This window comes from Bufo bufo, chromosome 6 (genome assembly GCF_905171765.1).
Source record: "Bufo bufo chromosome 6, aBufBuf1.1, whole genome shotgun sequence".
NCBI lineage: Eukaryota > Metazoa > Chordata > Amphibia > Anura > Bufonidae > Bufo > Bufo bufo.
In genome coordinates this window covers 178,604,625-178,613,215 of record NC_053394.1, presented here as the reverse complement: position 1 = coordinate 178,613,215, position 8,591 = coordinate 178,604,625, and positions in this window count along the sequence as shown.

Sequence of the window (8,591 nt, the reverse complement as noted above, 5' to 3'; positions counted from 1 at the left end):
TAATATAAAATGTTTTTGTTTTAGTGTCTCAAGTCTGAGAACCATAGTTTTTTTTTTCGATTGTCAGTGGCTAAATGGAATTGAAATTGGGGAAGGGGATTATAAATTTAGTACTCCATGGAAGTGTGGTACTCCCTGAAGCAACCAATAATGCAGAGGCCCGGATGATCAGGGCACGTGTCACACTGGTGGTGTCCTTCCCCTCCTGTGACACACTCTGCACCTTTTTTGGGTCCGTCCCTTCTTTCCAGTATGGGGGACCACACCTGGAAAATGTTGGCCAGGGACGATCCGGGCGCCTCCAATTCCCGAGGTACTCCGGCCTGCTCTTTCCTGGTCAGAAAAGATCAGGGCCTTGAGGACTACCTCATAGAACTGGAGGACTTTCCCTGTGTTGCCAGCGCTCCGGGACAGCACAAAAGAGTTGTACAAGGCAACCCGTTCCAAGTAGACCGCAACTTTTTTGTACCATGCCCGGGTTTTGCGCATGGCGATATATGACTTGAGGACTTGATCAGAGAGATCAACTCCTCCCATATCCCGATTGTACTCGACGATACAATCGGGCTTGAGGACCGTTGCCGCAGTACCTCGCACAGGGACAGAGGTGATGCCATTACCGTGAATTGTGGACAGTACAAGAACATCGCTCTTGTCCTTATATCTGACCAGCAACAGGTTTCCACTGGGGATAGGTACCTGGAGGGGGTGGGTAGGGAGGCCGCGCTGATTTTTCTGCACGGTCCCACAAGCGGACGTGGATCTGGCGGCAAGGGACTGGAACAAGGGGATACTAGCATAAAAGTTATCCACGTACAGGTGGTAACCCTTATCTAGCAGTGGGTGCACAAGTCCCACACAAGTTTCCCGCTAACACCCAGAGTGGGGGGACATTCTGGGAGTTCAATACGGGAATCTCGCCCCTCGTACACACAAAACTTGTAAGTGTACCCTGAGGTATTCTCACAAAGTTTGTACAGCTTCACGCCATACCTCGCCCGCTTAGAGGGAACATACTGGCGGAAAAGGAGTCTCCCCTTGAAAGCAATGAGAGACTCATCAACCGCGACCTCCCTTCCAGGTACACAGGCGGTCATAGGCAGGATCACCTTGGGGGGGACATGCTGCATTATCTGAATAATGCAGGTATTTCCGGATGGCCTCAAACCGGGAGCGTGTCATGGCCATACTGTAAAGTGGGGTCTGGTGGAGGACGTCCTAGGTTTCTTGACTAGCCGCCTTGGGGGCTCAGCATCATCGTGGGGTCATCCTCGTCCTCACTGGGGCTCTCGGACTCGGAGGCAAGCAATGCCTCGGAGGCAAGCAATGCCTCCTCGACCGAGAACATCTGGTGGGCCATAGGAGAGTGTGCGTGTGTGCGTGCGTGATAAACTTTATTTGGTGATTTGTTGTGCGTGTGTGAGGGGGCAAGGGTGTTCGCGAACTTACCCTAAACCTAACAGAAAAAAAAAAAAGGGCAAAAAATGTGAAAAAATAAATAAAATTCGAAATCGCTGATCAACCATCCGAAGTTGATCAGCGGTGGGGTGTGCGATGCGTTAACAGTGGCCGGACGCTAAGAGTGTCGGCCACAGTCAGCGTACGCACACAAAAAAATAAATAAAATGCTTGTGCCCCCAAAAAAGTTGTCGCTTTGTGTCCCCAGGTGACTACTCAATGATTTCAGCAGGCACCGGGTTCCGATCACCTCCTGCCGAGCGGCGGTGATCGGAAATACATAGGACGTACAGGTACGCCCTGTGTCCTTAAGTACCGGGACATCAGGGCGTACCTGTACGCCCTATGTCCGGAACAGGTTAGAGGGGCAGTCACTGTGAAAGTCACTGATAAAGGGCAGATTACTGTGAAAGTCACTTTTAAAGGGGCGGGTGCTATGAAGGTCCCTGTTAAAGGGGCGGGCACTGTGAAAGTCACTGTTAAAGGGGCGGTCACTGTGAAAGTCACTGTTAAAGGGACGGTTATTGTTAAAGGCTCAGTCATTGCGAAAGTCACTGTTAAAGGGGCGGTCACTGGGCGGGTACTGTGGAGGTCACTGTTAAAGAGGTAGTCACTATGAATGACACTGTTAAAGCGGTGGTCAATGTTAAAGGAGCGGGCACTGTGGAGGTCACTGTTAAAGGGGCGGGCACTGTGGAAGTCACTGTTAAAGGGGCAGGCACTGTAGAAGTCATAGTTAAAGGGGCGGGCACTGTGACGTTCACTGTTAAATAGGCAGCCACATGAAGGTCACTGTTAAAGGGGTGGGCACTGTAGAGGTCATTGTTAAAGGGGCGACCACTATGGAGTTCATTGTTAACCCTTTAAGGACTTAGGACGTACCGGTACGGCATGTTTGCCGAGTCCTTAAGGACCCATGACGTACCGGTACGTCATGAGTTTAAAATGAGATTGCGGCGCTGCTGGGGTTAATCCGCACAGGATGCCGGCGGGGGGTCATATGACCCCCCGTATCGGCGATCGCAGAAAACCGCAGGTCAATTCAGACCTGTGGTTTGCTGCGCTTTTGGCTGATTCTGATCCCCGCGGCGGTCCCTGACCGCGGGGATCAAACTTCAAAATGCTGCATATACATTTTTCTCCACCCCCCCTGCACCCCTGAATGGTTTTATGGCGGCGGGTGGTGCAGGGGGGGTGTTGCGGGCGGTGCGGGAGGCGGGTGGTGCGGCAGGCGGGATCGCGATCCCCCGCCCGCCTCCCCTTGAATAATCGTTGGTGTACAGTGGTATACCAGGGTGTCAGCACATTGCTGACACCCTGGTATAAATGGCTGACATTGGTGATGCGATGTCAGACGTTTAACCCTTTCCATACAGCGGTCCGTACAGACCGCTGTATGGAAAAAGTTAACAGTAAGAGGGAGCTCCCTCCCTCTCCCATCGGGGGGCTGCTGTGCCTTTGCAGCCCCCCGATGGAGAGGGAGAGAGCCCCCAGACAGCCCCGTCCTTACCCTTCCCCGTCTGCGAAGTTCTGACAACTACTGAGCAGACGGGGAAGGTTCCCATTGCAACAGGACGCCGTCTCAGGCATCCTGCTGTCCATGGTGCTGAAGAGATCTGTGCTAAAGGCAGAGATCTGTTCAGACAAAGTGTAAGTAAAATACAGTACAGTACAATATATATTGTACTGTACTGTATTATACAGACATCAGACCCACTGGATCTTCAAGAACCAAGTGGGTCGGGGTCAAAAAAAAGTGAAAAAAAGTGAAAAAAAAGTAAAAATCAAAAAACACATTTATCACTGATTAAAAATGAAAAAAATAAAATTCCCTACACATGTTTGGTATCGCCGCGTCCATAACGACCTGATCTATAAAACAGTCATGTTACTTTACCCGAACGGTGAACGCCATAAAAATAAAAAATTTTAAACTATGATGAAATTTAAATTTTGCCCACCTTACTTCCCAAAAAAGGTAATAAAAGTGATCAAAAAAGTCGCATGTACGCCAAAATTGGAACAATCAAACCGTCATCTCATCCCGCAAAAATCATACCCTACCCAAATTAATCGCCAAAAAACTGAAAAAACTATGGCTCTCAGACTATGGAGACACTAAAACATGATTTTTTTTGTTTCAAAAATGAAATCATTGTGTAAAACTTACATAAACAAAAAAAAAAGTATACATATTAGGTATCGCCGCGTCCGTATCGACCGGCTCTATAAAAATATCACATGAGTTAACCCCTCAGGTGACCACCGTAAAAAAATAAAAATAAAAACGGTGCAAAAAAAGCCATTTTTGTCATCTTATGTCACAAAAAGTGTAATAGCAAGCGATCAAAAAGTCATATGCACCCCAAAATAGTGCCAATAAAACAGCCATCTCATCCCGCAAAAAATGAGACCCTACTTAAGATAATCTCCCAACAACTGAAAAAACTATGGCTCTTAGGCTATGGAGACACTAAAACTTTTATTGTTTTAAAAATGAAATCAAACTTACATAAATAAAAAAAATTGTATACATATTAGGTATCGCCGCGTCCGTGACAACCTGGTCTATAAAATTACCACATGATCTAACCTTTCAGATGAATGTTGTAAATAACAAAACAAAAAAAAACGGTGCCAAAAAAGCTATTTCTTGTTACCTTGCCGCACAAAAAGTGTAATATAGAGCAACCAAAAATCATATGTACCCTAAACTAGTGTAGTGTCCCACTAGGCACAAGGGTCAATTGGGTGACGTGTTACTCCTACTCACAAGGGACAGATATATTATATTTAACTATGCATTTAATGTATTTTTCTATGTGTTTTTACATGCAATGTTTCCCCTGTATTATGCATTGCAGGCCTATTAGGGTGTAGTTAGGCATCCTAGACACTAGAGGGAGATAGGGAGCCCTTAGTATAAATGTTCAGGCCCAGACAGGGAGGGGCTAGGTCATAGTCAGGAGTCTGTGGAGACAGAAGTGAGAAGGCACCAGCCAGAGATATGCTGAGGGCCTCCTCCTGACATGCAGCTTGATAGCCCTGGCTGCTAGCTACGACCAGGAGGCTAGTGAAGAACTCTAGCCTGCAGGTAGATCAAGTGAGCCTCAGTTAGCTCAGAAGATTACCCCAGTAGAAGAGATGTACCTCCTGGGAGCAACCTGCAGAATCCCTCACAGTAAGGACAATACAGCAAGTTCAGATAAGTAACCTGATGGGCAGAAGTACTATGAAGTAAAGAGCAAGGGTCAATACTGGAGGAAGGATTTATATACCAAGGATTAAAGCCAGCATTTAGGCATCCGGGCCTTGGGATCCAGCCAGCTAGAATAGCTGAAGGGGATAGAGCAGCATTGCACTGCAAAGCCTTAACTGTTTGCCCTCCAAGTATCTTGCATGATTAATACCTGCCATTATTAAAAGTAAACCTGCTTGTGGAGTATTGTTCAAGGGACTGCATCATCATTATCAACTGTAAACTGTCTGTACAAAGTTGGACTGTTTTTCCAAAGTAAAGCAACGTTTGGTTCACTATACCACCGGTGTACCTCTATTACTACTCCTACAAATCGGTGTGCCACCGTTACAGGCACTGGCGTCACGATCCTTAAAGGGACCTTACCTAAGGCACTCAAAACACCTACAACATCCAGGGCACCTCACCCAATATCAGGCCTGGTCCCTATCTACAGAGTGTGCCCCAGAGGAACTAGTGTCTGCCTCTCCATTCACTGCCGCATGCCTGCCCAGGGTCCTCCTCATAAAAGTGAGTAACCCTCGATTGCCCATACCGTGACCTCACTGTCGCTATACCCTGCAGGTCTGGCGTGTTGCACTAGTACCAACAAAACTGCCACCCTATCCCGTAGTTTCTAAAATGGGGTCACTTTTTTGGAGTTTCTACTCTAGGGGTGCCTCAGGGGGTCTTCAAATGGGACATGGTGTAAAAAAAAACAGTCCAGCAAAATCTGCCTTCCAAAAACCATATGGCATTCCTTTCCTTCTGCGCCCTGCCGTGTGCCCGTACAGCAGTTCACGACCACATATCGGGTGTTTCTGTAAACTACAGAATCAGGGCCATAAATATTGAGTTTTGTTTGGCTGTTAACCCTTGCTTTGTTACTTGAAAACAAAATATTAAAATGGAAAATCTGCCAAAAAAGTGAATTTTTGAAATTGTATCTCTATTTTCCATTAAATCTTGTGCAACACCTAAAGGGTTAACAAAGTTTGTAAAATCAGTTTTGAATACCTTGAGGGGTGTAGTTTCTTAGATAGGGTCACTATCATGGAGTTTCTACTCTAGGGTGCATCAGGGGGGCTTCAAATAGGACATGGTGTCAAAAAAACAGTCAAGCAAAATCTGCCTTCCAAAAACCAAACGGCGCACCTTTCACTCTGCGCCCCGCTGTGTGGCCGTACAGTAGTTTACGGCCACATATGGGGTGTTTCTGTAAACGGCAGTCAGGGCAATAAAGATACAGTCTTGTTTGGCTGTTAACCCTTGCTTTGTTAGTGGAAAAAATGGGTTAAAATGGAAAATTAGTCAAAAAAATGAAATTCTCAAATTTCATCCCCATTTGCCAATAACTCTTGTGCAACACCTAAAGGGTTAACGAAGTTTGTAAAATCAGTTTTGAATACCTTGAGGGGTGTAGTTTATAGAATGGGGTAATTTTTGGGTGGTTTCTATTATGTAAGCCTCTCAAAGTGACTTCAGAGCTGTAGTGGTCCCTAAAAATTGGGTTTTTGTAAATTTCTGAAAAATTTCAAGATTTACTTCTAAGCCTTGTAACATCCCCAAAAAATAAAATATCATTCCCAAAATAATTCAAACATGAAACATCACAATTTTTGGGGGTATTACTATGTATTACAGAAGTAGAGAAACTGAAACTTTGAAATTTGCAAATTTTTCCAAATTTTGGGTAAATTAGGTATTTTTTTATGCAAAAAAAATAATTTTTTTGACTTCATTTTACCAGTGTCATGAAGTACAATATGTGATGAAAAAACAATCTCAGAATGGCATGGATAAGTCAAAGCGTTTTAAAGTTATCACCACTTAAAGTGACACTGGTCAGATTTGCAAAAAATGGCCAAGTCCTTAAGGTGAAATAGGGCTGAGTCCTTAAGGGGTTAAAGGGGCGGGTACTGTGAAGGTCACTGTTAAAGAGACGGCCACTATGAAGGTCAGTGTTAAAGGGGTGGTCACTGTTAAAGGGGCGGACACTGTGGAAGTCACTGTTAAAGGGGCGAGCACCTTGGAGGTATCTGTTAAAGGGGCAGACACTGTGGAGGTCACTGTTAAAGGGGCGAGCATTGTGGAGGTCACTGTTAAAGGGGTGGTCACTATTAAAGGGGTGGGCACTGTGAAGGTCACTGTTAAAGGGTCGGGCACTGTGTAGGTATCTGTTTAAGTGGCTTGCACTGTGGAAGTCACTGTTAAAGGGGCGGGCACTGTGAAGATCACTGTTAAAGTGGTGGCCACTATTAAGATAACTGTTAAAGGGGCGGGTACTATGGAGGTAATTGTTAAAGGGGCGGGCACTGTGGACATCACTGTTAAAGGGGAAGGCACTGTGGAGGTCACTGTTAAAGAGGCGTTTACTGTTAAAGGGGCGGGAACTATGGAGGTCACTATTAAAGGGGTGGGCACTGTGGAGGTCACTGTTAAAGGGGTGGTCACTGTTAAAGGGGTGGGCACTGTGGAGGTCACTGTTAAAGGGGCGGGCATTTTGGAGGTATCTGTTTGAGGGGTGTGCACTGTGGAAGTCACTGTTAAAGGGGCGAGCATTGTGGAGTTCACTGTTAAAGGGGTGGTCACTGTTAAAGCGGTGGGCACTGTGGAGGTCACTGTTAAAGGGTCGGGCACTGTCTAGGTATCTGTTTAAGGGGCTTGCACTGTGGAAGTCACTGTTAAAGGGGCGGGCACTGTGAAGATCACTGTTAAAGTGGTGGCCACTATTAAGATAACTGTTAAAGGGGCGGGTACTATGGAGGTAATTGTTAAAGGGGCGGGCACTGTGGACATCACTGTTAAAGGGGAAGGCACTGTGGAGGTCACTGTTAAAGAGGCGTTTACTGTTAAAGGGGCGGGAACTATGGAGGTCACTATTAAAGGGGCGGGCATTGTGGAGGTCACTGTTAAAGGGGTGGTCACTGTTAAAGGGGTGGGCACTGTGGAGGTCACTGTTAAAGGGGCGGGCATTTTGGAGATATATGTTTGAGGGGTGTGCACTGTGGAAGTCACTGTTAAAGGGGCGAGCATTGTGGAGTTCACTGTTGAAGGGGTGGTCACTGTTAAAGGGGTGGGCACTGTGGAGGTCACTGTTAAAGGGTCGGGCACTGTGTAGGTATCTGTTTAAGGGGCTTGCACTGTGGAAGTCACTGTTAAAGGGGCGGGCACTGTGAAGATCACTGTTAAAGTGGTGGCCACTATTAAGATAACTGTTAAAGGGGCGGGTACTATGGAGGTAATTGCTAAAGGGGCGGGCACTGTGGACATCACTGTTAAAGGGGAAGGCACTGTGGAGGTCACTGTTAAAGAGGCGTTTACTGTTAAAGGGGCGGGAACTAGGGAGTTCACTATTAAAGGGGCGGGCACTGTGGAGGTCACTGTTAAAGAGGTGGTCACTGTTAAAGGGGTGGGCACTGTGGAGGTTGCTGTTAAAGGGGTGGGCACTGTGGAGGTTGCTGTTAAAGGGGCGGGCACTTTGGAGGTATCTGTTTGAGGGGTGTGCACTGTGGAAGTCACTGTTAAAGGGACAGACACTGTGGAGGTCACTGTTAAAGGGGTCGGCACTGTGGAGGTCACTGTTAAAAGGGCGGGCACTTTCAAGGTCACTGTAAAAGGGGCTGGTGCTTTGGAGGTCACTGTTAAAGAGGTGGGAACTGTGGATGTTACTTTTAAAGGGGAAGGGCGCTGTGGAGGTCACTGTTAAAGGGGCAGACACTGTGGAGGTCACTGTTAAAGAGGTGGGAACTGTGGACGTCAATGTTAAAGGGACGGGCACTGTAAAGGTCACTGTTAAGGGGGCGGGCTCCTTATGAGGTCACTGTCAAGGGAGTAGGGTGCTGGGAAACTCACTGTTAAAGGGGAGGACTGCTGTGAAGGTCAAAGTTAGGGG